The sequence below is a fragment of the Micromys minutus genome (genome assembly GCF_963924665.1).
Source record: "Micromys minutus genome assembly, chromosome: 3".
NCBI lineage: Eukaryota > Metazoa > Chordata > Mammalia > Rodentia > Muridae > Micromys > Micromys minutus.
This window is the reverse complement of record NC_137972.1, coordinates 22194337-22204217: the sequence shown is the minus strand read 5'-3', so window position 1 is coordinate 22204217 and position 9881 is coordinate 22194337.

The window sequence follows — 9881 nt, the reverse complement described above, 5'->3', positions numbered from 1 at the left end:
TGCTTATGAAATGCATGCTAGCCCCCAGGTGTTGCATTAAGCACTTGGTGAGCACTGGCACTTTTAATCATCATAATCTTCATAACACTCCTATGGGAAAGATACTGCTAACCTCCTTTTACAAATAAGACTTGCACAAAAATCAAATATCTAGGAAGTCAGAATCAATTCAAGCAGTTGGCAACATGGCTCAGCCAATAGAGGCCTAAAGGTTTTATCTCCCTGAGCCCACAAAGTAGCAGAGAAAATTGTTTCCCCTGAGAGTTGTGTACATTCTTGTGTACACACACATACACACCGCATACCATACACATACACTGTATACTGCACACACATTTTAATCAGTGCAAGCATAATTTCAGACATCTAACAGTCCTGTATCCCAGACTTGGAGAAGTCTTTCTTGTAGTGAAAGTCCCCCACAAAGGGGAGACCCTCACTCAAGTCTCAGGATAACACGACCCCCCAAGAACTCACAGGAGACCATTCTTGCTGCAATCACACAAGGTTTTTTAATGAACCAATGCACTGGGGTCAAAACTCATATCCCACGCAGCGGTAGAGGAGTCTGACCTGGAGTGGCTGGGAGAAGGGGTTTTTTAATGAAAAAACCACAACCAAGGGGGGAGGGAGTATGTCATTGGAGAATACCAAAAATACCAGTGAAGAATCATAAGGGAAATACCTGGTTTCTCAAGATTGCCTATAAGGTGAAAATTACCAGTGAAGAATCAGGAGGGGAACATCTGGCTTCTCAAGATTGTTTATGATGTGTTGTTTAACTTTTATGTTTTTATGGTCAGTCAGTTTCTGAAAAAGTCACCCTGACCTTAAGGCCATAAATTCTTTATGGTCATCCAGTTCCTGGAGTAGAAGGATAGTATTGCAGAACTGGCTAGCCTACATTTTTGACTCTACTTTACCTGCTAGGGGGTCAGGCTTTATCCTGGTCTTTCAGTAGACCCTAAAGACCTTTGATATAAGCCAAAGACTTCTTCACAGAGCCTGGCCCACAGGCTTGATTTAAACATTTTTCAAATACTGATTTATATAATCCACTTCTTAACTATTAGTGTCCAGCCACTCCTGTTTAACACATGAGGGAACTGAGACTCACATCATTAGATCTTGCCGGGGACTGTGACATGGGTTTTAAAAGCTGGGACTTGCACCTTGGCCAGTAGCATCAAGCTTTGTAAAGAGCCAAACAATGAACACATTTGCATCTACACAGTCTGTCCCTGCTTCTCTGTCATTTCACAACAGGACCAGGGAACAAGCGTGGCTGTGTTCCAGGCAAAGTTCTTGGGAGCGATGAAGATACTGTTTCACATCATTTCCATGGTGTACCATTCTTTTCACTTTACTTCAATCACTTTAAAAGAAAAAGAAAAAAACATGCTTAGCTTTTAGACTGTACAAAAACAGGGCATGCTTTGCTGACCTCCAACCTAGATAATCCAGGCTAGGATATACCTTACTTTCCTTTTTGGTTAGTTTTATTTTTGTTTATGTAACAGACTGTCACTGTGTAGCCCAAGCCGGTCTCAAACTTGCTGAAACCCTGTAGCCTCAGCATCCTGTGTGCTGGGATCATGGGCATGAGTTGCTATGTGTGGCTTTAGTGGAGAGGGGCATTAGAATGGTTCTCATGTAGTCTGGGCTAGCCTTGAATTCCCTGTCCTATTTCTCCCTTATGGGTGCTGAGATTACACACATGCTACACTGTGCCCCCTTGCCTTGATGAGCTCTGTCCCTGCCAGGATCCCTAGGCCAATTTCCTAACCAATAATGAGGTCCAGCTCATAGCTTACAATTTAACCAATTTTGTGTTGTTTTTAAGTGCCAATCGTTTACACAATTTCTCTTGAACATGTTTCTTTCTATGTTTTCAAGTCCACATTCTTTTCTCTTGGGGTGAGGGGGGGTGCTTTAGCTTTGTTGTTGTTGCTGCTGCTGCTGCTGCTGCTGTTAAGACCAGGATCCAGGAAGGCATAGTAAAGCACAACTTTAATCCCAGCACTTGGGAGGCAGAGCCAGGCAGATCTCTGAGTTCAAAGCCAGCCTGGTCTACAGAGTGAGTACCAGGACATCCAGGGCTACGTAGAGAGACCCTGTCCTAAAATAAATAAATAATAAATAAATAAATAATAAATAAATAAATAATAGGAGGATTGATCAACCCCCCTCCCTGTGGTTGCTATATAAGTACTATACTATACAGAAACTGCAAACCAAGGTCTAGTCTTCATACTGGCACAATTGGAAGGGTCTGTTGTTCACCACCCCATCAATCCTTCCAGCCTTAGTCGTCATCACTGACAGATGCAATGAACCATGGGAGAAGAATGCATGCATAGAGAGATGCAGCCATTACCAAGGCCGGGCCCCTCTGAACATACCTGGGCAAATCTCAGTCTGCTTTAATCGTTCAAAGTCGCAATGTGTAGAAATTCCCAGACATAACTAGCACTACACACTTAGATTTGGCCTCCACCCCCGTCAGTCCATCGGGGAATCCCCGCAGGAGAAGAGGGTAGTGCACACACCCTTTATCCCCGTGTCTTAGCCCGTCCCACCTGCTGTAACAAAGCGTCTAGACTGCGTGACTTGTGGAAAAAATCAAAGCTCCAGAAGATTCCGTGTCTGATGAGGTTCTTGCCCCTCATCTCACCTTGTCTCTGCATCCTACAAAAATAAGGGTCCAGCTGCCTGTGTGGGCTCTCTCAGAGGGTCCTAAGCCCACTCATGATGGAGAATCCTCAACCTCCCCACTTCTCAGACTGTCTTCTCGGTTGGTTGTTTGACTAGAGAAGACAGCTTTTAACTTGTGCTCTCCCCACTCCCCCTTTTAAAAATATTGCCCCTGTATGTTGGTTTTTCTGGGTTGGTAACTATTTTTGGCATCCATTTTGGGAAATATTAGGCAAAAAGAAATCACTATGCTGTTTACTGGGGTCCTATAGTCCTTGGTTTGCCTATTCACTTACACACACACACACACACACACACACACACACACACCTTGTCTATGCATGCTAAAGATATTTGGTGAAAACAATCTTGGAAAGGGTGTAAAACTACTTATTCTGGGGGAAACAGTCTCAAGCAAGAAACTCTCATTTCCTTTTTCCTTTCTCCTTTCTATTCACAGATCCATCCAGTTGGCTCCATTCTTAAAGCTTCTTTCTGTCAAAACTGCCATGCTGGGGACAAGCTGCCAACCCACGATCCATTGGGGGACACATTCAGCCACATCCAAGACATAGACTTTTGTGTCCTCCATAGTTTAGAAGCCAAAACCCAGCCCCAAGGCTGGTGTGTGTGTGTGTGTGTGTGTGTGTGTGTGTGTGTGTGTGTGTGTGTGTGTATCTGGAAATGAATGTTTGGAGGCTTCTGCTCCCGTGAAGAATGGAGTAAACATATTCTGCTCTGTTCCTTCCATTACATACAGCTGAAATCTTTGTACAAGTATAAAACAAATGTAAGAACCCTCTGGAAGGTGGCTAAGTGAATAGGCAAACCAAGGACCACAGGACCCAGCATAGTGATTTCTTTTTGCCTAATATTTCCCAAACTTGATGCTAAAGAAGTCACTAACACAGGAAAACCAACATACACGGGCAAAATTTTTAAAGGGGGGGTGGGGCACAAGTTAAAAGCTGTCTTCTCTACTCAAACAACAAACCTACAAGACGTATACTTCCAGATGGCCACTCTGGCAGGCCAAACATCAAATAAAAACTGTTGATTCTCGGGCGTTCAGAAGACATTCTAAAATTCCAACTGACCCTAGACTAGCACTAGAGAAAACAGAGCAGAGACCCAGGGCTTTCGTTGCCACCAGCCAGTAATGAGGCCCCCAGGCACCTCTTGGGCCTACCTGGCCCAAGAACAGTGAGAAGTCCCCATCCCTGTGGGTATCCTTGAAGAGCAAATTGGAAACTTATGCTTCTTTGCCATCTGGCATCAGTAGGACAAATATCTCTTTCCCTGTCCAAATGCTATCTTTTTTTAATTCAATTAAGGTCATAGTCTTACATAATATTCAGAGTTTCATATCACACTGCAAAAAAACATGTTCAATCAATCAAAATTCTCTCACCTACCAAGAACCCAGAGCATCTGAGACCGGACCCTATCAATATAAACACCTAGTTCCAGAAACAGAGGCATTAGTGTTATTTTAGGATACTTATCATTTAAGGGAAAGCTTCATGACCACAAAGTGGAGTTAGCTGAGTGGGGGAAAGAAATCAGCAGGAAGGGCAGAGTGGAGATGGGGAGACTGAAGCCAAATAAAAACAAAATATAGTCATATTTATACTAAATATCGCAATGACACCCATTTCTTTATATTCTAATCAAATAAGTTTAAAATGTCCCCTTGAGTAACTATAAACCCTCCTAAATCAAACAAACCACATGGAGCCAGCCTGGAAATACAGCTCAGTGGTAGGGCCCTTGCCGAGTGTATGGGAGGCCTGAAGTTCATTTCAAACACTAAAACTTACAGAGCCCCATCGAAGACATAGAAAATACATTTTTAAAATATTGCTACCAAACCATTTGTTACCTCACCACTCAAAATGGCCAACGACTCAAGTACAGGTTGTTGGACCAAGGAAAAAGATGTACTTGAATGCCATCAAAAGGAAAGATGGGCAGTACTACCAACAAAGACTGTCTGGGGAACTAGGGTGTCTTACCCCATCTTACAGGGGCAGGGTGGGAAGAAGGAGTTGGCACAATAGTCAAGAAAGAGCAGGTAACAGAGGCTTTGAGGCCAAGCTCTACTGGCCTGAAATAGGATGGTCTTAATTGCCTTTATATTGGTGGCATCAGCCCTGGAGGGGAACAGAGAGCTTAGGGGAGGTTTGAGTCAAATTAGTCTTATAGTTCCAGAGAAGGCATTTCTGAAGTGGCTGATAGGGCTATGAGCAGAGTCGAACAGAGATCCGATCCAGAGGTTAAGGTAGCCAAGGGGTACGCCGATCCAGTACAGAGGCAGCAATAACAAGCTTGATTCATCCCGTCTTTGTCAGCCCCTGGCCATTCGTATTCCCACGGGAAAAGGCAGTGCTTTCAGCAGAACTACTTCGGGTCCCCGAAGAGTCACCTAACAACTGCCATCATTACACCCAATGTGTCAGAGGTTGTGTACCACAAACCCAGTAAAAGGATGATATATCAGCCAGGCGTATAACCTTCAAATTTAGCTGACTAACTAAAAACAAGCAAGCTAAAGAGCCAACCACTTAGGTTTTCCCATGATTATGAAACCAAATAAATGGCTCCAGGTGCATATGCAGCAGAGGATATCATTCTCTGGCATCAGTGGGAGGAGAGGCCTTTGGTCCATCGAAGGCTTGTTTCCCCAGTGTAGGGGAACACCAAGGTGCTGAGAGGAGAGAGGGTGGTTGGGAGAGGGAGCACCTTCATGGAGGCGATGGAAGAAGAAGGGGGGATAGGATTGAAGGAACGTGGATAACATCTGAAATGTAAATACAGCGAATATCCAATAAAAAAAGAAACCAAATAAAAAAATTAGGACAGACATATACAATAATCAACATTAAAAGTTTCACCAGTAGAATTAATAGAACAGAGGAAAAAACCAAGCACCTGGCTGGGTGATGGGACATTAGAAATTATTCAAGTTAAATGACACAGGAGAAATAGACAGGGGAAAAAATCAAATAAGCAGACCCAGGGCCTGCAGAGCCCATAACAAAAGATCCAGCACCTGCATCTTCAGAGCGCTGAGGGAGGGAGAGAGGGGGCTGAGAGGTCTCCCTAAGTAGCAACCAAAATTGCCCTGAATTTGGCAAGAGCTCTAGATTACAGATGAAGGATGTTGATCAGACTCCAAACAGAATAAACCCGAAGAAATGCATACGAAGGCATATGTTATCCAAGTTTCAAAAACTAGAAACAAGAGACAAATTGAAAGCAGCCAGAGCAATAAGAGAGAACGTGAGGACATTCTCAATGAAAGAAAATAAAGATAATTTGTGCCCAGCAGATTTGTGCAGAGGAAGAGCTAAATAAAGCTCTATAAATGGAATGAAAACAAAGAGGGGACCTCAGAATAGAATGAGAAAAGAAAGAATGATGCAAGCAAAATATCACTAACGACAACAGCCTGACTGCTGAAGCAAAATCATGTCATTGGGTTTTTTTTTTTTTTTTTTTTTGGACTGAGCTTTAGTAAAAAGAATTTGATTCACAACCCTCCAACACGGTCATTATATTCACCACACATAAGTTGCAATAACTATTCTGACTCTCATCTAGTTTTCTCGTCTATAGCACAGGAGTAGGACCCTCACCTGATAATCAAGGGACAAATGCAGGAATATAAAGATGTTGGTCACCATATGCTTATGTAATTGTAAGCCAAGACAATGCTGAGAGGCCATTATACACCTATTAGGACTCCCAGCATCCTAAATCTGACTCTACCAAATGCTGGCACAGATGTGGGTCAAAAGGGACTATCAGTCAGTACTGGTAAGAATGCAAGATGGCATTGCCACTTTTGAGGAGTTTGGCTACCCTACAAAAAGCTAAACATATTCTTACGATACATAAGCATGCTCTTTTGTAGTTAACCAGATGAGCTGAAAAGTTATATACATTCAGAACACTACCTATCTCTAAAAAAGCATCCATGAGGCCAAAGATCAATAGACAGGGTCTGTTTCATTCATCGACTCGGTGGGAAAATATTCTACATGAAAAAGAAATGAGTTAACTTTGACACTAATCTACATGGTTCTAAATCTATGCCGTTCTGAAAAGGAAAAACTGGATATTGGAAAAGACCAGGAGTTGTCTGGGGTGGAGTCCAAAAGGAGGGATAAATACATGGTGAGGCACCCAAGACTGAGATAGCTCAACTGCACAGCACTGTAATAGAAGTGTGCGGCACTGTCTGCCCCTCAAGCCCCATAGAGTGGAGAAAACAAAGAGGAAAGCCTAGGGAAGTCTGTGGTCTTACTTGTGGGTGTTATCAATGGCAATGCGGTTCCATCATTTTAAACAAAGGTGCTCCTCTAATGAGTGAAGTAGAAAGCAGATGGGGCTGGGGTTGAGGCAGAAGGTCTGACTGAACTCTCTTCTTTAGCTCAGTTTTTCTGTGACCCTAAATTTCTCTAAAAATCATCTATGTTCAGAAGGACTATCAGATACCACCACCACCTCAGAAAAAAAAAATGGATTTCCTATTGTTCATGACAACATCTTTGACCAGCTCAGTCAGTACCCTTTCTCCAGTTGCAGGAGAAGGCACAACATTTCTGGCCATATACAGACTCTGGATGGTGAGAGTGATGGGCAAAATATGTCATGTATCTCAGGAGCAGCAACTGTTGACCTATAATACTAAAATAGGGTCTCGGCTCGAGCCCCATGTTGGGCGCCACTTGTAGGTGTAGATTTTTTTTTCCCAAAGCCTACTTTTAATAAGGGTTCTTAAATTCGTTAATGTCTTTTCCAGCTCACCACCCACCAGAGGTAGTGAAAAGGAGAGGATGATAGAGCAAAGTAGGATATGCACCCATTTAAATATCTCTTTGGAGCAAATCTAACCTGCATTGTCAGGATATTAGCAGTTGAGTTTACATGGAGCAGCAGCAGCAGCTCAATCCACTCACAAACACCATTTGCAAATCAGCAACAGCAGGACTTGCAAACACGGTTCATGAATTAACAAGACCTAAAAACTACAAGGCTCTGCCAGTTGGCCTGACGTCCATGGAAGCAAGAAACTGCAGGAACACCACCAGAAGTTTGTTGGTGCTTTTCTCTCTGTGAAGTCACAACAAATAATGACCAGCAAAGAGTGGTAAAGTAAACCAATACCACCCAGCATCAGCAAAGCCCAATAAAACCAGCAAAGAATGGCAAGGCATACCAATACCGTCCAGCATCATCCACCGTCTGTTGAGCTATATGTATATTTTTTCCAAACATCACGTGTTCTCTCCAGCATCCACTCTAGCAAAAACATCACATGCCCTTTTTCCAGGCTGCCTCCAGAAAAACATCACAGGCCTGTTCTTAGCAAAACATTCTCCTATGTGTTTGCTTCAGCAAAAACATCCTCTCATAAGACAGTTTCCAGAAAAACACCACATGACTCGACTGAGTCTCCAAAGAAACCAGAAATTCCCTCTTTACCTATAATACTAAAACATTCCTACAAAGATTACAGGAGGAGCACATTAGTAAATGGTACATCACAATGTATTTATATAACATCATAATTCCAGGTGTGAGTTTAGAAACATGAGGCTTCCTCCTAACTTCGTCTGCAGAGCAGGCACCCTGTTCTGCTGCAGTACTGAAGAAGGACAACAACTGTCATGACAGCAGCAAGAGCCTCTCATGTGGTGCTCCCTAAAGCCCTTTACACGGATTCTCAAATAGTCTTCATATGTAAGGGAGCCAGCAGGATTGTTTGGTGAGGGAGGTGGGACTCTTTCCAAGTAGCCTGGCAACAAGCTAGCTTGAAGGGCAGGACAACCACCCAAACACACCTTCTTCAACTGGACAGGCCACTCCAGGATTCAACTTCAAGCAACCACTTGGTTTTCACTCTTTCCTCAAATAAGGAAAGTTGTCCCTGGTCTCAAAATACCTCCCAATTCTCTGGATGCTTCTTTTTTTCCCTAAATATTGTTATAAACTATTAGAACCTAAATTACCTGTCAAGGACCTAAACCACAGGGCCACTCATACCTAACTCATAAAAGTCAAAGCTGTGGGAAGAGGGAATCCCTCTGCAACACACACACACACACACACACACACACACACACCACATACACACACATATACACATACATATATGCACACTCACACAGCATATACACACACAGACACCACATACATACACATATGCACACATACACAAATACCACATACACACATACATACACTACATGCATGCACACATATACACATGCCACATACACATACATGTACACACACATACACACATACCACATACATACACACATATATGTACACATAGATACACACACCACATACACACACACAAACACACACCACATACACACACACATACACATACCACATACACACACATACATATACACACACACCATATACACACACATATACACACACATACATACCACATACACACACATCACATACACACACGAGATACACATACACACACACACATACACACATGCACATGAATGATGTAGTCAGTTAATATCTGTAGGATAACAATAAAGGAATGGCTTTATTACTATTGTATTTTGAATGGAAATAACTATGTTTTGAGCTTAGAGGTAAAAAGCACAAAAGATGAGTTCAAGTTTCATTTTAAAGTTGTTAAAACCTAAGTCAGTGAACTTTTAGTTTTAGTCTGTGGGACAAGTTGCTGATACAATTTCACCTGTAAGGCCAGAGCTTAGCACAGCTCCCTGGGGGGAAACACTGAGGTCTCTGGAGCCAACACAGTCAGCCAGAACACGGCACCTGCTCTGCAAGGTGGGGGTGTAAGAAAGTTCTTCTCAAAGACTGATTTCACCTGATGTAACAGCCATGGCTTGCCGGATGTCAGCCTCAGCAGGTAGGTATCTGATGGCTTTCAGTCCGTGGGACGCAGAGGCCAGTCATGCCACACCTCCTAATAGAAAAAACAAGAGCAACCAGTCACCATCTTTTCCCGTTTATGCATTGATCCTGGACATCCATCAATTCTGTTGTCAACCAAGGGGATAGCCTCTTCCGTCCCTGGAACCCACATATGGAAGTAAAAAACACCAACTCCTGAAAGTCGTCCTCCAACCTCCATTTGAGTGACTGTGGAGGGCACATATATATGTGCACACACCAAA